This window comes from Leptopilina heterotoma, unplaced genomic scaffold (genome assembly GCF_015476425.1).
Source record: "Leptopilina heterotoma isolate Lh14 unplaced genomic scaffold, ASM1547642v1 Lhet_26, whole genome shotgun sequence".
Taxonomy (NCBI): Eukaryota; Metazoa; Arthropoda; class Insecta; order Hymenoptera; family Figitidae; genus Leptopilina; species Leptopilina heterotoma.
The window spans coordinates 1,279,846-1,302,003 of NW_025110969.1; the positions used below are offsets into that span (position 1 = coordinate 1,279,846).

General features: G+C 29.1%; 1 protein-coding gene across 3 annotated transcripts in view; it reads left to right on the forward strand.

Moving 5' to 3' along the window:
- LOC122503376 (E3 ubiquitin-protein ligase MIB1) overlaps positions 1-22,158 on the forward strand; it is a 744,700-nt gene that overhangs the window by 22,081 nt on the left and 700,461 nt on the right. The gene's annotated exons all lie outside the window — the stretch shown is intronic.

The following is a 22,158-nucleotide window of genomic DNA, read 5'->3' on the forward strand; positions in this document are numbered from 1 at the left end:
TAATGACACTCGTCAAATTGCGTCACGACTTCTTGGAGATCCGCATGTAAGTGTCGATCTAGCTGATTAACTTGGGTAGGTTTCCTAATTATCAATTAGTTTCCTTGTTTTCCCTTCGTAAATTTTGGAGGAACCCTTCTTCCTTTTCCCTACGGAACTGCGCCTAAAAGAGACTAGGAAAGGATCCCTGATCATGTGACGTACGCTGACAATTGATCATGCGCAAAATCATTCAAATTTAGATTTCACGAAATTAAAGTTTTTATTTGAATCCTTTACAATTAGAATGAGAGAAAAAAAGTAGATCCACATGTCTTCAGGGACACTGGATCAAAATTAGAAGTTTGTGGAAACAATCGACAATTGAAATGGGGACAAAATTTAAAAGTATTAGTTATGCTTACCTTTTAGAATTATTCTTAGAATCGTAGACCCAACAAGCGATACCTCCTAACGGAAACAGACAATGCAGTAGATTTCACTCAAAATAGATCCAAAATAGATTTTTACGTTTTGCTGCCAGAAGGTTGGGTATATTTCATGAGCAGTTTAATCATGATTATCATGAGTTGCGATTAAAGTTAAACCTACCGAAAATTGAATCTGTATTAGTGTATACTGATTTGTATACAAATCAGTATATTTTTTATATAGATTGATACATGGCTCAATAAAATGTCCGGCGTTATTGTCAAAATTTTGTTTTTATGTTCCGATAAAGCGCACTCGCAATACTCTTCTTTTTTATGAACGCATTCATAGGACAAATTATGGTTTTAATTCTTATGTTAGTAGAGTATCTCGTGAGGCTAATTCTGTATCATCTATTGATTTCTTTGAAGCTTTGAGCACAAAATTTATTACTAAATGACGAGCACTAATATTACAAAACTAGTGTCTGCGAACATATTTCTTTATTCATTGTATTCATTTGTATTTAAAAGCTTTTTTTCGGCCTGTTAACTTCTAAATAAAGTAAAATAAATAAAAAATGTTTTTGGGTCGGCAAAAGTGAAAGGTCCGGAGTTTAGGTGTCGATGTAAATTAGATAAAACATTCCTCAGCCTAGGAGTGACCGAATTATTGATTTGACATTGGTGTCGAGGTAATGCAGTCCTTAGAAAAATAGTAATGTGCCTCGCAGTAGAAATTATCTCCTTGAAGGCACTTGGTACTTCAAGAGATTTTCTGGACTGTAGTCGAAGAACAAACTTGATGACAGTACACAACTATTTAACTTGATGGCGATTCCTGGACTGACACGAAGTTGATTCGGTGGTGACTTCTAGACGAACTGAAGGCCTTTCCTGGAGTGACTAATTCGGTAAGGGTGTCACCTTTTATAGTTTCCTTTTGCAAAGGGAACTTACGTCATACCACCCAATGTTATCTACTTCAGGTCAATGTAATAGAATTTGTATTTCATGTAGGTAGGGAACCAATAGAAAAATGACAAAATACAGATTAATAGATGATCATATTTGGCATCTGCTATTCAGACAAAGACTTCTGATAAATATTGCGTTGATTACAAAAAGATAAGGATTTAGATTTTAACTTCACAAAATATTTTAAAAAATACGTCGCGATGACGTGAAAAATGAGTGGTAAATAAACTTTAATTAATTTGATAGTTTATCTCGGGCCTGATTGATGGATTTTTTTGTCGAAAATAAATAAAATCGTATATTCCCTTAATTTAAAAAATGTTTGTGGTTGTTGGAATGATAAATTAAATCATCTCTATGATTGGATTAATAATGACATTAAAATCGTATTGGATTATTTATATATTAACGTTGTTGGAGAATCCAATTAATTTCTTTCTTCCGTGAAATTGAATATCGCTTCTATATTGCTGTCGCCTTTGATGAAAGCGGCAACGAATTTTCTAAATGCTAATGAATCTGGTATCTACATATATATGTAGTCGTATATGTATATATATATATATTTTTTGAGTTTCTGTGTGTTCACAACAAAACCCAACTCTGCATTCGTGATTAGCGCTAATGCACCTTTGTTAGGAAGGTATCTCCTCATTTGTAGGAGTCTTAATTAATCTAGTTACACGCGGACGTAGACTCGAATACTATCCAAGAGCAGTACACGAATGTCGCTGAATTGTATTTGAGAATACGTGTTGCGCATAATCGAAAGATGCAGTTTAGGTGTCTACTATCTACGAGACAACGCAAACGCGCGTACCCCCTTGCGTTGGGGGCTCTTGGTTGCCTTTTGCGTGAGGAGTTTCTCCATCTCAGGCAAGTATAGAAGAACCCCACCCGAGAACTCCCTATTTTCGAGACACACTCAGGGCGCGCGTGAACTTCCCCATTTCCTTTTGAAACAATTCGGACTCGAGCTTCCAAGGATGACTAGGGAAAACGTTTTCTACGATAAACAACATTTACGTGTCTCGCATAGCGCAATGCTTTTCTATCTCGTGCAACTTTACACTTTTCTCTTATTGTCGTTTTGCGCGCGCGTTTTCCTCCAATGAATTTTTCGTGAATATAGTTTTTTGCACTCCATAGACTAATACCATAGAACCCGGGGTGGGAATGTAAAAATCAAAATTACTCGATCTCTTGTGCACTCACGTGCATTCGTGATTGCCCCGGAGCCAATAACTAAAATATCATTCGATCTTGATTCAACATTCTGTTATCTGTTTCAACTTTCAAATTTCCCTGGGAATTTAAATTGCTGATTAAAGTGATTCTTCTTTTGTTTGCGACTATACCATCTTTTATAAAATGTACTTTTTTGTAGTCCGTTATTTATTTTACGACAATTAATATATGATCCGCTGCTTTGGTACCCGTACCACACAAATATTTAAATTCACGAATTTCGAGAAAACTGAGAATTCGGGAGTTTTTTTGGTAAACGACAGGTGATATATAATTTTAATTTGATCGCCTGGGTACTTTGTTTGAAATTGAAAAAGAAATTAGGCCATCTTTAGAGAACGGTTAGGTACTTCAATATTAATTTTACACCTTACTGGAGAAGTAAATAAGCACGGCCGGTTCTATTTGCAGATTCCTGCACCGACATTTACCGACACTTTTTAATCTAGACTCGAACCATAGGGTGAACCATAGGGTTCTAAATACCCAGCGTGAGCTATAATCAGTATGTCCTTTGATCAATTTTTAGAATTGCGGCAATTTTGACAATGCCTGGCACGTCTGTAATTGTTTAGTAATTATTTGTTTTATACAACATATTTTAAAAACTTCTATTTAATCTGGTTGTAACTGCATTTTATTTGTGAAAAAAATCAATTTCCACTTTAAATTCTGGCCATACCTAAAAGTATAATAATTACTGCAAAAACTGGCACAGGTTTTATTTAAATCACTACAGTAATAATAAATTTTTGATGCACGTAATGTTTTTGCAAGTGACACTGGAATATGAATGAATAATGGCTGTAACGTGTTGCGAAAATGTATCACTTAACGGTGCGCGCCTCTCTTCTCAATGAGTCTTCTTTTAACTAAAATTAATTTACACGGGAATTCTATCAAGTACTGTAGATCATTCGTTGTCTAGCATCGGTAATTAGTATAAAAAAAGAATTCCGCGTGTCGATGTACAGCACCCAACAACGTCTGCTATAATTAAAATGACTGCACGCGTTGCTTTGACAGGTGATCAATTGTTATATATTCGTCTTTCTGACACTCTTGAATAATTTAGTTTTGCAAATCTGGTGTCGGGATTTGATTAAAGCTGACCTAGAAAGAATTTTAGGTTTTTATTTATTATACTCTTGTTTTATTGGATTTGACTTTATGTTAAAATCAATTCAGTAGGTGGTACAGAATTATAGAAAGCCTCTTCTTACAACCGATTTATCGACATTTGAGTTCTAATTATGAGTCTGTTCCTTAGAAGTGTAAAATAAATTTTTTGCATTTTAAATTGTTTCATATGTGGAAACGCTGGTCATGTGTGCTGCCAGACTTACATTTTTGCAAAGAGGAGTGAAGAAGGGATCTTCCAATTATGAGCCTTGACCAAAACTGTCGCTAGCTTTTAGACTAAGGTTCATGTAAGGAAACGCCTCGTTAATTTAATGAAACATCTTCGAAAAATGAATCTCCATTTTAACTTTTTGATATCTGATTTCAGATTCCAATGAGATTAACTCTAGCGAATTGTAGCAAATATTTTTATTTCCGAAAAACACATTTTATATATCTCAGTTTCATAAATAACATCCTCATGCGCTTTTTTAGGAGACAGTTTAAAAATTCTCAAGTAATAACTACCCAAGGGAATATAGTATACGGTTTGAAATTTGAACTTTAATTAAATTACTTATATAGTACCTTTGAAAATATATCTTTGTAGAGACACGGAAGACATTGCAATATATCAAAATTGTTGTAAAAGAGCAAAAATGGCAATAACAAGGTTAGTTTGGGCGGTTTGTTTTTCGGCGGAGGAAAGCAAATTAAAAGGAATGTGAGAACTTGGATTACTAGAAGATTCGCTCTGCTTACCAACTGTTACCATCCCGCGATACGGTGCGATGGTTCTGGTAGTATATCTCATGCTAGATGTAAAATAACCGACCTCCCATTTTCGAGCTTCGCTTGAAAACATCTTTGATTTACGTTAACTGTTAATTTATACCATTTTTGCGGTGATTATGAAAATGAGTAGACAGTAGTGCATTGCCCAACTTTCTTAATTACTTCCTTGACCTGAAGAGAGGAGTTGATCGTTTACAATAATCACATTCTGTTTCTTTATCTTCTACAGCTGTCGTAGTATGCGCTAAATTCTTCGTCTTGAATTCAAAGTACCATGAAAGTAATTACAGTTTGTTTGTATGCACAAGTCTGAGTGAGAGAGAGAGAGAGAGAGAGTCTCTAGGGTTACTTTAGAAGGGTTACAAGTTTTCACTAAAGTAAATCAATCAAATTGAAAGTAGCTTCGGGTATTTGCATCGAAATTGAAAATATAACAAATTCTAAATAGTGATATTTGTTTTTTTTTGTAGGATTTTATAAACTGACATTCATAAAGGAAAATATTTTTCATTGAAGAATGGAATTCAGATCTCTACTGATGTTTTTTTACTATAAAGGATGAAGAACATTATTACTTATTTCCAAGTACCAATTTCTTTGTTTCCCTTAGCAGTAAGTACAATAAGTACTCTGTTTTTATTCTTTATTCTTCGGGCTGGAATATTTACTCTTCACTTTTTTCCACTATGGGATAAATCAATGTTGATTGAATGTTTTCTATTGTTTTAAATAACCTGTACTTAACGGCTCTCGTAGAGAGCATTTGAAGGCGATAGTTTGTTCTTTCCTGATAGATTAAATTTTTTACAATGTAGGATGAACAAACAAATAAATGAGGATATAAAAACAAAAAGTTTTACTCCGTATTGACGGAATTCCGACTACGACTTTAATTAGAATACAATTTTGAATTTTTTTCTTTTTGGAACATAAAATAGAGCGTTTGATTTTTCGACGAGGCGAAAGGGGATAGTTTCTACATTTACAAATTTTGGGAGTTTCAATTTGATTTAAATCATTTGACAGTTTGGAATTAGGTAACCATTAGATGTGACGTTTTACGATTTCTCCTAAATTTCGGAATTATAATTCATTTGAATTGATCATTTTATTACTTGACAGTTTGAGGTTTTGTAACCGTTATGGTTATGATGACCGTACTCGAGAATATGAACCGCAGATGTGCCATTAAGGAAGGACGTAATTTACAATTTGTCAGATAGTTTGAGAACAAGAATTCAAGATGTTAGATTGTAAAAAATTGTTAAATCTTCTTTGACCAAAAAACAACCATGATTCACAAGTTTTTATGTCCCTCATTAGGATTAGTTTTCTGTCACTGCCCATAAAAAAGATTATCAATTTTGTGTTTTCGATTTTTTATAGAAAGCTGGAATTTGAAGAAAAAGTGGTCATTACTTTTTGTATCCCGGTATGAAGTTATAAAAGAGGATTATGAAGAGGGAGGAAAATGTTAAAAAGCGATTAATTTTTCGTAAAGATATAATAGCGAGTTGTGAGAAATGCGTTTTCATTGAGGGGAATATGCGGGGTAACCGATTGGAAAAAAGGGAATGGTTGGGATGGCCGAGAAGGAGGGAAGCTTTGGAGAAAGAAGATTCTGCTCTGTCGTGAAAATAATGCATTCGTTCGCATGGCAGTGGAGACTTTACGCCGGCCATCAGAACCTTCTTATCCTGTCTTGAAAATGGCGAACGATTTCGATAGGAGAGAATTGGGTGGTGGGTTTATATGTATATGTATATCTATAGATGAGTCGGTGTGTGCCTATAGCCCATATATGGCCTCTATTACAAATCCAATACCTAACCCATCCTCCAGATTTATCCACCTTGCACCTTGGCTCGCTCGTGGGTGCTATATACGTATTTCGTGGCTTTCCCGGAGACTCCTCTCTTCCATCGAGAAGGGGGATTCATCCCATCTCGCTTCGTCTCACATACACTGCTCTGCATCGGCAGGATGCCTTCTGCCATAAAACATATTTGCTGACAGGGTCGATATTCCCCTTGGTGCAGACTCAACGAAAGTAACCGTCCCAATCGGGAGTTATCCAAGAAGCCAATAGCTCCTTTGGATTGTTCGTGTACTCACTACTGAAGACTACGAGACCTGGAAACTCTCCTTCTTATTGTTAGCTTAGATCGTTACTGGAATTATTATCGATAGATTGCTTTAATATCCTGTTTGAGTAAAATTGCTTTCAGGGCAAAGCCAAGGCTGATTAAAAAGCCTCCTCTGGGTTTAAATTCATCCGAAGCATTTGTTACTAGATATTGCAAAAGAACTTTCTTCTTGTTTCATTGTAAACATCTTCAATGATATTTCAGTTTTTAATTAATGCAATGTTACCCCTATCTTCCGATTTTGAGAAGTAGCGTCAGTTTTAACTTTGAAAATCATTTTGAGGTTGCAAATTATTTTGACCACCACAGAAAAGTGTTAACAATATTGAAACGCTACTGCTTAAGGAAGTTACATTTCTTATCGCCCAGTTACTTAAAAATCAATATTCATAAAATTAGTTTTCTACAAAACGGTTACTTCCCGGATTTTAAATCTTGTTTCCCGACTCTAAGGACTTATTAGAAATAAAATCTAATAATCACTTCTTTGCTGTTACCAAATTATAATCATCATTCGGAATTCTACCATCTACAGAAAATAAAAAATTGCGCATTTCCTATTTGTTATTTAAATGTTTCAATTTGTAAATTTTTCGACAACGGATGCCAGGAAAAGATGTTTTCAGCATTCCTGAATTTAATTAAGAAATTGTACATTTCACTTCCGGTAGATTAAATTTTTACAGGTAATAATTGTCTAGTCTCGCTAGGATTACTTTTCTCCAAAATGGTAAATGAACGTTCATGAAATCACTCAGCATTCTGTTAATTAATTCTAAAGCATAGTGTGGTGCTATTGGAGTTTCGTCCCAAATAAATACATCAACTTGCTTTAAGTAATCAGCATCTTCAAATTGACTTTTAGAATTTGATACAGAGTCTGTAAACAAAAGTAGTGGCATTTCAAGTGCATTAATGAAGAGTTTTTCCACAAGGGGGTAATATTGCCGCTTTGGCTCTTAACGACATTGTGTGAGTAGCTTTGTTCGTTCTGTTAAATAAATAATTCCGTCTCTGCTATAGAAAATTGCTTTATCAAATAAATTAAATTTGTTAAATTACATGTACTTAATTTCAATTATTAGATTAAACATATAATTGTTTAAAAACATTAAACATATATTGAATTGTTTGATGCTTTCTGTATTTAGAGGCTTTAAACTGCAACAAATAGTTTGTTCTTTTGAATTTATACTGAGATTGAAATTTAGTGTAGGTAGATTTATTTACTTCAGGAGTAGGTTAATTAAAGCTAAAGTAATGTGGAAGCATAAATTGCTTTTCTATTTAAGGTCTTGTAGAATCATAGTTCTGTCATTAATTATCACCCTCGGGTAATTAGTTCTAATGGACAGGTAATCAAATAATAGAATGTCTTTTGTGTTATTCAAAGATCTGACGAAAATTCGATCACAAGCTTTCAGACGACTAACATTCAGTCTATAACCAATAACATTTACTCTAATTACATACGTCATCATAGTTAATCGATGTACCTGTTTCATCATCAGAAATCACAACTGCAAAATGTATCTTGTGTTTCAAATTTTCCATTTTTGGTAAATAAAAAATATCAGATTTTTCTTTAGGGATATTTTGTTGGCGCGACTATTTTTTGTCTATTGGTTTTAATTATTCATTTGCAATCTGCCTGCCATGATTGAGGCTATAAATTTTTTTATCAAAAATACAACTTATATAACGATTGAAACATATTATTACGGTTTCACATTTATTTTTAAACCAACTGTTTACTTTTTCAAAATAGTTATATCAGAAAACAGCAAATTCATTAGCAAGTGGCATTCATGGAAATTTGTAAAAGAATCTAAATCAAGTCTCACTCTCTCTCTCTCTATAGTCGAAGTAAGGCATGTGTGTTAAATCTTCAGCTGCAAGTAATTACGTTGGTTTTAGTTTGCTTGATTCAACGTATTTGTTTTAGTAACATGTGAAAGCGTTCTAAAGAGAAAAGGTGGATGGTGAAACTACCGGTATAAGAATGAATTGGAAACCGCATGTAGAGAACGTTCAAACGGCTTGCAGTAAAAAAAAAGAAACAAAAAAGCACCACCCCTCCTCCTACCACAAAAAAGAATGGATGAGTCGAATAAAAGCGGTGAAAGTAGTGAAATTAAAAGGAAAAATGTAAAGCAATTATTCGATATCGTGTTAAATTATTTCCCATTTTTATTTTTGTGAAGCTTAAACCTTAAACAGATCCAATCGATCGAATTAAGAAGAAAACATTTCTTTTTTGTATACATAAAAGCTGCTTCAATTTATTGCATCTAAATTTTTTTCCCGTTTAGGTTAGGAGGAAAAAATAAATTTATATTTTTGTATGTAATGCGCTTTGAAGATAGAAGCAATCAAGCTTCAATTCCTATGACACACGAGTTTTCTCCGAAATTTGGAAAAGATTGCGACCATATATAAGCCAATTTTGACAAGAGCTTGTTCAGTGTATGTTTCACTAATGAAAAAAAGATATAAAATTTTTATTTTTTCATGCACTTAACTCTTGAAAAGGGAAAAATGCGAAGAAATGTAGTACAATCACCAAAAGTGACAATAACCAAGAATAGGCTGACAAAGCAGCGCTCATCATCATTAACCCCTTCGCAGTCCAGTTAAAAATCGCTTGTGGTCCAAAAACGGTCCGAAAAAAAAGTTTACAAAAAAATATGATTTCATCATATATAAGGTTTTTGGGGTCGCTGAATTCGAATTTGAGGTTAGTTTTTGAAAATTCAAAATGGCGGATCCAATATGGCGACCAAATATGGTGGATAATTTTAAAATTAAAGCGTTTTAAGGGAAATTCATTTCTCGAGGATTTTCGAGGTCGCTGAATCCAAATCTGAAGTCAGATTTAAAAAATTCAAAATGGCGGACCCAAAATGTCGACTTCAAAAAAAATTTTTTTTTCAGATTCGCTTAAAACTCGTTACTCGGGGGTTTTCGGGGTCTCTGATTACAAATATGATGTCAGATTTTGAAAATTCAAAACGGCGGATCCAATATGGCGGATGATTCCAAGATTGATGCGAAAAAAATATAAAGTTGCCTCAAAAACCCCTGAGTAAACATTTTAGACAAATTTGTCAACATTCAAAAAATTTGATCGACATATTGATTCCACAATTTAGCATTTAGAAAAACGAACATCAAATTCGAATTCAGCGACCCCAAAAAACCCCGGGAACCGAATTTCGATCACAGGGAAAACTGGGTGTTGTTTTAACACCGAATTTGGTGTTAAAATAACACGCAACAAATTTTACCCTCGTAGGCGGCGCCACGTTCTATGTCGTTTAACATTGGCTAATTTCACACGCAACAAAAATTACACCAAGTTTTTTCTGTGATCGAAACGCATAAATTTTGAAATTATCCGCCATATTGGATCCGACATTTTGAATTTTGTAAAACGAACATCAAATTCAAATTCAGCGACCCCAAAAACCCCCGAGAATAGTATATTAAGCAACAAGAGGAGAAAGGCAGCCATTTCTTTACGGTGATTTTTGTGACACGAGTGGAGGTCGAGGGCGCCGTAGGCGCCCCTCGACCTCCACTCGTGTCACAAAAATCATTGTAAAGAAATTGGCTGCCTTTATTCTCGTGTTACTTACGATATTTTTTATTCCTAATGCACAAAAGCGGCGATTTCAGATAGCAGACGACAGGGAATAAAAGTCATTCACTTGTTCGATTTGTATGAAAATGGCGGCCGATTTCTCCCTTGGGCAAGAAAAATGCATGTGAACAGCTAATTTTCTTGCCCTTGGGAGAACACGGCCGCCATTTTCATACGGTCGAAGAAATGAATGACTTTCCTCCCTGTCGGCTGCTATCAGAAAGCGCCGTTTTTGTGCATGTGGGATAAAAACGAATTTTAATGGAATCGCATCAATCTTGAAATTATCCGCCATATTGGATCCGCCATTTTGAATTTTGAAAATCTGACATCATATTTGTAATCAGAGACTCCGAAAACCCCCGAGTAACGTGTTTAAAGCGAATTTGAAATTTTTTTATTTTTTAAAGTCGACATTTTGGGTCCGCCATTTTGAATTTTTTAAATCTGACTTCAGATTCGGATTCAGCGACCCCAAAAATAGTAGTATGTACTTCGCTACTAAAATCAAATCATGTTTAGTATTTTTTTTTGAGATGGCCATATATGTCCACAGACGCAAAGGTGGCACGACTTTTCGTGGCCATATATGGGCCATGGACTGTTAAGGGGTTAAACACACTATAATCTAGGTAAACACTAATTACTTCAAAATCACTGGAGGATTAAATATTTACTGACACAAAGGTTTATTGAAAGCATCGCTTTTAATCAAGTAGATTAAAACAGATTTACAGAAATCGAAACCCACAAGTGGAAATCAATAAACACATAACATACCTACATATAGCAAAAGTTTTAAATAGAACTAACTCGAGTTAGTTCTATTTGAAAGGATTAAAGATTTTTTTAATTTATTTAGTTTTGCCTTAACTAATAAGAAGAAAATAGATACTCATCTTTCTTTCTATTAATGGGTTGGTTGGTTATTAATCTTATGACCCATTTCGGAAAAACAGTTTATTATAATTAGATTCATCATTAAGAATCACAGCACTAAACCAAACGTCCCAATTAGTGGACTACCGTCAACAGCTGTAATTATGAAACACTAGGGGTAAATAATAGAAAGAGGATGGATTTTTGGGGTCACTGATTACGAATCAGAATTCTAAATCACTGACCATATTGAATCGTCCATTTTGAATTTTAAAAATCCATTGCCAAATTCGTAACGAGCAATCTTTGAAACCCCTAAGTAATAATTGTTAAGCAATAGAAGAGATTTGATAAAAATTATAGCCACTTTGGATTCGCAATTTCTAATTTCAAAAATCTTATAGGATATATTTCCCTATTTAAACCAAGAAAATAAAACCAGAACATAACAGTATGTACGCTTTAAATAGGTATTATAAAAACTTTCTGCTTTCTCAAGTGTAAAAAATCGTTTTTCTTTTAAAGACTACGATAATTCAAAAATAACCTCTAAAAATATTAGACGAAAATTCCAAATACTTTCAAACTGATGGAGGATTATAGCGCTAAGTGCTAGGCTAAATCGACCGTGTGGCGTACGGCTATATAATATCTTTCAATTTTCTTATATAATGAAATGCTCCACTTTACTATGAAAATAGAAAAGAATAATTCCATCAATTTTCCTGATTTACCACTTATTAGAGATAACAATCAAATCATTGTAGATTGTGATACGAATAAAAAAGAAATTCCACTACCTCACACAGAGACTAACAATAATCAATTACTTTTCGAATCGCCCAATTCAGCATGAAACGAATATTATCCATTTATTTACTAATCATTTACAAATCTCTTCTTCAAAAAAGAATCCATTTCATAAAGTTTACGTAAAAAAAATTTATCTAGTTTACCAAATTTTTCATACAGTTTACGAAATACAAACAGTTAACAAAATTAAAAATTTTTTTTTTGCATGTAGTTTACAAAACGTGCAGTATAACAAAAAGTGAGAAAAATAAATTAATTGTTAAAAGCAATAAAAAAAAATTGTAGACTAATAAGAAAGATGATTGAAAAATTGATGCACAAATGAGAAAAAAAAAGAAAAAATATCAGAAAACAAAAATTTGAAACGAGAGAAAATCGAGAAGCATTTCTCTGGAGGCATCATTTAGGTTTACCACCACACATGCTATGAACATTACAACTATTGTAGTATATATGAACAGGGAGTCCTAACTGCAATAGTAATAAACGTATTCGTCGAAACAGTTTCCTACTATAGCTTCATATTACTTCTCTTGGTTTAGTTCCTACGAGAAATGGCTTGTTCCATGAAAACTAACAAAAAACAAAACAAGAACAATCCAAATGCTTGCATTCGCTACTAAAAATAGGATGAAAAATGAAATTTTTTCCTCGAAAAAATTTACAAACAAGAATATTAGAAATAAAAAGTTACTTATTTGAACAAAAATATTTATATTTCAAATTCTTTCTTTAAATTAAACCTTTAGTAGACTCATTAACCTTATTCTCATCCCAAATCAGGTTAATTTGAAAGTAATGAAAACCGCGGAAAACAGGGAACATTTAAAAAGATTTCAGCTTTGACGTAACATTCTACATCTAATTTTTTTTAAAACTAGTCTGCACACACTGTCAACCCAAAAAAATTTTTTTTTAAACTAAAAAACCGAGAAATCTGATTCAAATCGTGTGTGTCCAATTAATAATATAATTGAAACGAATTTCAAAGAGAAGGCAAACAAGTGGACAGGCCCTTAAGGCATTAATCAAATTTATTGACACTTCTTGGAGTTTGCACACGTTATATCAAATTCCAAACTATACCCCTTTCTATAATTTCAGTTTGCATTTTAACTCTGTCACGAATGCGTTGAAACGTCGAGAAGTTTAACCACCAGAATGCCTTTCCTGCGAGAGAGCAAATTAAATTTTGGAGCTTGATCCAAATGAGCCAACACAATGCTCTTGCAATCTGTGCAATTTAAATTACAAAGATGAAATATTGTAATGAAATGCCAGTATTTCTAATTACTGAAATATTCACATGAATAATATTCCCATGATACAAATATTGACCAAAAAAAAAAATTTGCCATTCTTTCCTAAGTCCAGGCTTCACAGTCTGTCCCCTGTTTCCCTAAAAGTCCCTTTTTTCAATTTTGGCCCCTAAACGTGTACCATATTTTGAAAATTTCCCCTAAATTTACCCTATTTTTTTCGTCGCAGGAAATTAATTTTTTTTCAATAATTTTTAAGTAATTCTGCAAAAGAATTCAATTATCTTGATAACCAACAAAATTCACCGCATAAAATCAATTATTTTAAGGATTTTTAATAAAATTCTTTTCCAAAATTCAATTATTTTGATAAATATCAAAATTTTTCTCAAGAATTCAATTATTGTCAAAAATTTTAATTAAATTCTTGGCAAAATTTCAATTATTTAAACAAAATTTAATAAAATCCTTGGAAAGAATTCAATTATTTTTATAAATTTTAATGAATATCTCGTCAAGAATTCAATTTTTTTTATAAATAGAAAAATTTTTCGCCAAAAATTCAATTATTTTCAAAAATTTTAATAAAATTCTTTGCAAAATTTCAATTATTTTCAAAAGTTTTTCGCAATTCAATGATTTAAATATTTACTATTTTCATAAAATTTATCAACAAATTTAATTATAGACAAAAATTTGTTGATACAATTCTACGAAAAGATTCAATTATTTTCATAAATAATAAAATTTCATTTACGAATTCAATTATTTTCATCGCATAATTTCAAATATTTTTAATAAAATTTTAAATAAATTCATTGAAAAATGCTGTTGTTATTAAAAATTTTATTAAAACTTGACGAAAGAATTCAATTTTAAGAAACATTCAATTCTACAATAAAACAATAAAATTCGTTGCAATAATTCAAATATTTTCATAAATAACATTTCTATTCGTCGCAGAAAATCAATTATTTTCAAAAAATTTTAAATAATTTTGCAAAAGAATTCAAATAGCTTGATAAACAATAAAATTCCACAAATTCTTCCCATAAAATCAATTATTCTAAGGAATTTTAATAAAATTCTTTTCCAAAATTCAATTATTTTGATAAATATCAATATTCATCGCAAGAATTCAATTCTTTTGAAAAGTAATAAAATACTTTGCAGAAATTAAATTATTTTCCAAATTTTTTGAAAATTCTCGTCAAGAATTAAATTATCTTTATAAATAGATAGGGAAAATCTTCTCAAGAATTAAATTATTTTTAAAAATTTTGATAAAATTCTTTTTATGAATTCAATTATTTTCAAAAATTATTATTTAAATTCTTCTTAGGAATTCAATTAATTTTAAAAAATTTAATAAAATTCTTCAAAAAGTTTTTAATTATTTTCAAAAATTGTTATAAAATTCTTTAATATAATAAATTTATGTTATTGATTTAAAGTAGAATTTTAGTTAAAAATTCTAGAAAATGTTAATTGAATTGAAATGATACAAATAATTTTGAAGAAATTTTAGTAACAATATATTCTTATAATAAAAAACTAATGATTTTGTCAGTCGGTCATCTTTAATTATTATAAGTTGTTCAGTTTGAAATTTTTGAACATCTTAATCCAATGAAAAAAAGTTATTATTAAATATTTCTTTTAAATAAAACTATTGATGTTCTCGAATAATTTTACTTTTGAAGAAATTTGTAAATAAATTTAATACAAAATTCTTTTGAGTATCTAATAATTTTGAGAATGAATCAGAATATTCTTTAGGGTCAGGGAAAAAGTTAAAGTTGTGCGGGTTAGATTTTCTTAAGTGGACCTTAAATTTTCAAAAGTTGAAATTTATCAGTGTAAATGTGCAAAAAGATAGTTCTATTAGAGTTACGAATAACCTGTAAATTTTATTAAAAAATATTAAATTGTTTATTTTTTATAAACAATTGAAATTTTATGCATAACATTTTTAAAAACTGCATAACTTTGACAAAAATTGACGAAACTTGATGATTCTTTTTGCAAATTAACTATGAAATTACAAACTTTATAAAAATAATGTTTACTCCATCGAAGCTCTTAATTTGTTATAAAAAATAATTATTTATCATAAACAAATTAAAAATAAAACGTGTTCTGGATAACCATATTCAATTTTATAAATAAGAACTTTAAGAGAATTTATTAAGAATTGCATATCAAAAAGAAAAAATTGTTTCAAGCAAATATTTTATTAATTATGAATTTTTTTGTAAGCGCGCGCAAGCTCCGTGATGTGGGCTCCCGCGTCTGACGAATGTCGTGTGCCCCGCTTTGCACGCTTTAACTTGTTTATTTTGGAAGGTTTTCTTTCATAATTTTTTTCAAATTTGGTTTGTATGTTTTGAACTAAAATTCGATTGGAATACTTGTTTATAATAAAATTAGTAATATATTATTTTATTTATATTATTTATTTATAATTTCTATTTTAAGTTTATTCACTGAAAAAAAATATTCTTCTTTTGAGAGGAAAATTCCTCTTGAATCAAGAATATTACACTTAATGGAAGAGTATTTTGCTCTTAAGATAAGAGGATTATTTTTGAGCCATATTCAAGAGGAAAATATGCATTAAAAAAAAGGAATCCGCTTAAAACAAAACTATTTTTTTGTTATTTAATTGTTTTCACTTGAATATTTCTCGCTTCGAAAAAAACATGTTTTAACTGATTTTTCTTAATTCTATAATTTTATATATTTACTTGTAAACTTTCGTACCTATTAAAAATAAAAAGTAGTAATACAATATATTTTACTACTAAACAGACTACAATTTTTTATGAGGGTTTTAAGGCAATTTCCTCGGTAAGCATAATGTGGTAAAATTTTGTTCAAAATTACGTGAAAGTAAAAAAAAAATTTACTCAAACTGAACGAACTTTTAAAAAATTTATATTACAATATTATCTTTTTACAAATAAAATTTTACAAAATCCTCAAACTGAAAGGATTTTTAAAAAATTTATTTTATACTATATAAATTACAATATAATTTTTTTATGAAATAAATTTTATAAAAATCCTTTCAGTTTGAGTAAAATTTTTTTTACCTTCACGTAATTTTGAACAAAATTTTACCACATTAGCTTACCGAGCAGATTGCATTAAAACACTCATAAAAATTTTAATCTGTTTAGTAGTAAAATATATTGTATTACTACTTTTTAATTTTAATAGGTACGGAAGTTTACAAGTAAATTAAAAATATTTTTAAATTATATAATACAAAAAAATTAGTTAAAACTTGTTTTTCTGGAAGCAAGAAATATTCAACTGAAAACAATTAAACAATAAACTTAAAATAGATTACATAAATAAATATAAATAAAATAATATATTACTAATTTTATTATAAACAAGTATTCCAATCGAATTTTAGTTCAAAACATACAAACCAAATTTGAAAAAAATTATGAAAGAAAACCTTCCAAAATAAACAAGTTAAAGCGTGCAAAGCGGGGCACACGACATTCGTCAGACGCGGGAGCCCACATCTCGGAGCTTGCGCGCGCTTAGAAAAAAATTCATAATTAATAAAATACTTGCTTGAAACAATTTTTTCTTTTTGATATGCAATCCTTAATAAATTCTCTTAAAGTTCTTATTTATAAAATTAAATATGGTTATCCAGAACACGTTTCATTTTTAATTTGTTTATAATAAATAATTATTTTTTATAACAAATTAAGAGCTTCGATGGAGTAAACATTATTTTTATAAAGTTTGTAATTTCATAGTTAATTTGCAAAAAGAATCATCAAGTTTCGTCAATTTTTGTCAAAGTTATGCATTTTTTTATAAATGTTATGCATAAAATTTCAATTGTTTATAAAAAATAAACAATTTAATATTTTTTAATAAAATTTACAGGTTATTCGTAACTCTAATAGAACTATCTTTTTGCACATTTACACTGATAAATTTCAACTTTTGAAAATTTAAAGTCCACTTGAGAAAATCTAACCCGTGCTTGGAAATCAGGGAACAGTCAAGGAAAAATAAAATAAAATTTTGGTGGCAACCCTGTATAAATAAAAGATATTTTTATCTTTATTTAACCAATTTTTATGGTCCCCTAAAAAGTCCCCTATTTTTTAATTTTTAGTCCCCTATTTCCCCTAAAATACTTTTTAGGGGCACTGTGAAGCCTGTAAGTCTAATCTTTTTCTAATCTAATATAATTCTAGAGAAAAATATTAGAGGAAAATATTTACCATAGAGAAATGTAGTTATAGTAACTAACATAATCAAGAATTAATTGTAAATTGTAAAATTAATTGTAAATTTTAATTTACGATAATTTACGAAACATCAAGCATTATTTGAAAATGATACTTGAGAAAAAATTTCTTCGTTATTTTTTTTCTTAGTCCGCGTTTTTATTACTATTATGTATTTTGATTTAATGAATAATTCATTTGCTTTCGCTAATGACCATTATCGTCAAAAAGCGTCAGGTTTAACGTCTACAGTGGGGACTATGGAAAACTCATTATAAAGCGTTATAACAGTAGCGAGAAGTTAGCACACGTTGAGGGTTAATAAGAAGCGCTTAAAATTTGAATTTTCCGATAAAATTTTTATGCGTACCGTATTGACGAATTAATACAAATTCAATTAAAAACGAGAGATCTGTAATTAACGAAACCATCAATTAATTCCGTCGCACAAAGAAAACAATACTTTGTATACAAATTACCAATATTTTAGCTTGAATAACATCAACAGAGTGTGAAATCAATTATTTCCATCGAGTGAATTTTACTAATTTCAAAGTAAAGTTAAAAAAAAAAAATTTCAAAGTTAATGCATTCGAAGTGGAAAATTTATTACTTGACAGTTTAAAATTATGTAACAGTTTTAAATTTACATTTTTCCAAACTAAATAACTCTCTGATTTCCAGACAAAACTTTAACGGATTTATTTAATTGTTAAATTATTCGAAAACATCAAAAACTTCATTTTTAAATAAATATTTAATCATTTTTTTTCGAAATTAAGATATTTAAAAATTTGAAATTCAATTAAATATAAGAATATTATTTTATATAAAACATGAAGATATCGATCACTCCGAGTCTATTCGACTCGCAATGATCGCTTTCTTCATGTTTTATAATAATTAAAACTTGACAAAATCCTTATTTTATATTATAAGAATATTGTTACGGTAACTTCTTCAAAAATTATTTTCATCATTTCGATTCAATTATTTATTTCTAGAATTTTTAACTACTTCTTCTTAAAATCAATTTTTAAAAAATAATTTTTCAAAAACTTTTTTGAGAATTTTCAAATTCTTTTGTTTACAATAAAATTTTACGAAATTTCAATTATTTTCAAGATTCTTCAATTACATATATATTAGAAAAAAAACTTCAAATAATTAAAAAAAAATTCAATTAAACTTTTTGAAAAAATTAATTCTACCTATAGAATTCTTAATTAAAAGTATGAAAAGTTCAAATTTTCAAAGATTTTAAATTTAAATTCATTTTTAAATCAATATTTATTAGAAAATTCTACGATAATTCAAATATTTAAATACATTTAAATACAAAGATAAGTAGATAGTTTATTTAATAATTGAATGTTTCTTAAAATTGAATTACAATAAAGATTTTTATCAACAAATTTTTAAATAAGTGAAATCTCTTGACAAATTTTAATAAAATTTTTAAGAATAATTGCATTTTTCGATAAATTTAATGAAAATTGTATTAAAAATAATTGAAATTCTGCCAATAATTTTATTAAAAGTTTTGAAAATAATTGAATTTCAGAGAAAAATGTTACGAAAGGGCTTTATGCCCGTATGCTTTCTAAATAAGTAAATAAATAATAAAAATTTCAAAAAAATAGTTTCAAGTAAAATTTAATTAATCTTTAAAAAAATAACTTTTCTACAGAATTGTTATTAAAATTATGAAAAGATTAAATTTTCAAAGATTTTAATTTGAAACCTTTTGTAAATTCAATTACATTTCTAAATATCCACGCTATAATGCTTTCAATATTCAATTATAATCTAAAATTTCAACTAAAATTCATTTTTAAATCAATATTTATTGGAAAAATCTACGAGAATTTAATTATTTAAATACAAAAATAAATATTTGATTAAATAATTAAATGCTTCTTAAAATTGAATTATCATAAAGAATTTTATACACAAGATTTTAAATAATTGAATTATCTTGACAAGTTTTAATAAAATTTTTAAAAATAATTTCATTCTTCGAGATATAATTGAATTTCTGCGAAGAATTATATTACTTTTGAAATTAATTGAATTTATATTAAAAGTAATTGAAATTACAATTATTTATAAAAATAATTGTATTCCAAAAAAAGAATTTTATTATTTTTGAATATAATTGAAATTTTGCTAAGAATTTCATTAAAATTATTTTAAATAATAATTGAATTTCTGAGAAAAATTTTACTTCTTTTTGAAAATAATTGAATTTCTGCAATCATTTTCAATTGCTTAAAAAATCCAATTTCTTTTATTGTTTTTAACTAAAATTCTTCTGTAATTCCATTATTTTTAATAATCAATTAAATATGTATTGAAAAATTTAACTAATTTCAGAAGAATTTGAAATATTAATTTTTCAAAAATCTACATTCTTTAAGATTTTTAATTAAATTCATTTAAAATTGAAATTTTACAAAATCTTTTGACGTTCATCTACTTATGAAAATTGTAAACGCAATTCTTTTAAAATTGAATTAATTTTAAAATATCTAAGTGAAATTATATTTCAAGAATAAACATAATAATTTTAAAAAGCAACAATTTTCCAGGATTCCGATAAAAATTCCCTGACATTTCCAGGTTTCTAGGTTGCGTAGCAACCCTGTTATTATTACTTTTATTTGATTTTCCAAAAAAGATTTTTATTCGCAAATTAAAATTTTAATGGAACAAATAAAATTTTTACAGGACTTTATCCAGTTTTTCAGCTTTGCTTAATAAACGTGAATTACTGTTTGCATAAAAAGAAAAAGAAACAGGAAAAAGTTACATCATCCAACTACGAATTTCAATGTTAGTACTGCTAGAGAATCACTTTCCGAGGCAGAGATTGTTCTATGAAAACCAACTTTTTAGAGCTACCACACGACAAAAACTTTTTCGACGTCAGTTTGCATTAATATCTATTTTTCTGGTTACAACTGTTTTCATAAGTTGATAAGTACTCAGTGCTTACCGTTATAAAAGTAGAAAAGGATTTCAAATTAATTTTGGTTATACACGGCAAATAATTTTATTATTACTCATTATTACTTTAAAGCAAAAAATAATTCTCAATTTTAGAAGCAGAAAAGAATATTAATTTTTTTTCTTTTTTTACACCGCAAAATGAAAGGAAATATTTCACAAAAAGAAAGTTCAAACCGATTTGTTACAGTACAAAAACATTTCGACACTCTCCAGCCAGACTCCAGAGGTGTCTCACAAGTCTGATGTGACTAATGCCTTAGTTTTCAATTTATTCAAAGTACATATACGTATAGAATATTGTTTCACATTTCGCATATTACATTCATTTCTCGGAAGAAGTAAAGTGCTTTTCAAAATAAAACCCTTTCGAAATTTCTTCCCTCTTACGCTTTTAAGTTTCAAAACTTTGTTATTTGCAAACTTTAAATCCAGGTCACTTTTTACACTTGAAAGCGTTTAGAACGTCTTGTTACTTTTTTTCGGGTCTCAAAACCTTTTTATATTGTAATCTAAGATTCTTTGAAACTTCAAATTTTATTTTAAATTAAATTCACTTTCAACAAAAGAAATTATATATTAAATATTATAAATATTTATATTTATATATTAAATATCAAACATTGGAAGAATAAAAATACATTTACTTCATTTTTACATTGAATTGAAAAATTAATTTGAGATTAAAATCAGATTCGTTATCAGCAACGTCAAACACCCCTAAGTAACAAATTTCAAGTGAATCCGTTGAGTTTTTATAAATTCGGCCGCCATATTGGATCCGCCATTTTGAAATTTTAAAATCTGAATTCAAAATCGTAATCAGCGACTCCAAAAACCCCCAAGTAATAAGTTTCAAACGAATCCGTTGAGTTTTTATAAATTTGGCCGCCATATTATATCCGCCATTTTGAATTTCGAAAATTGGACTTCAGAATCGTAATCAGCGACCCCAAAAGCCCCCGAGTCCGTAATTTCATTCAAAAAGGATGAAAAGTTCGTAAATTGTACGATATAATTTTGAGAATTTTAGAGAAATTACAAATGATTGCAGAAATTCAATTATTTTTAAAAGTAGGGGAGACTGGGGCGAAAAGTTAAATTTTGCATAAATGATTTTTTTTAGACAATATAATCCGCTTAGATGCAAATATTTATACATCAATATTGTAGGGCAATTTGTCCCCTACAACTTTCAATAAAAAAGTTTCTGATATTTTCGCATACAATACATGTTTTGTCCTTTTTTGAAAATTTTGTTTTTTTAACCTACTAAAACTATTTTCTGATAGGTGTTAAGTAGTAGATAAGTTAAAGTATACGTAAACAAGTAATTTAGTTAATAAAAAATCTTTGTTTACTTAACAGAAGCTTTAGAATAGTTAGGTGAGAATAAATGCAAAAAATATACTTAAAAGTTGATATTTTCTTTTACGAAAAAATTTTCAAAAGTAGGGTGAAAAAAAATTTAAATATAGACACCACAAAAATTAGCAGAATGTCACATAACTCCGGACATTTATTTAGGGTGATAACACCCTTCTATAATTAAAATTGCAATGCTCTAACTATTTCCGTTCGAAAGATAAT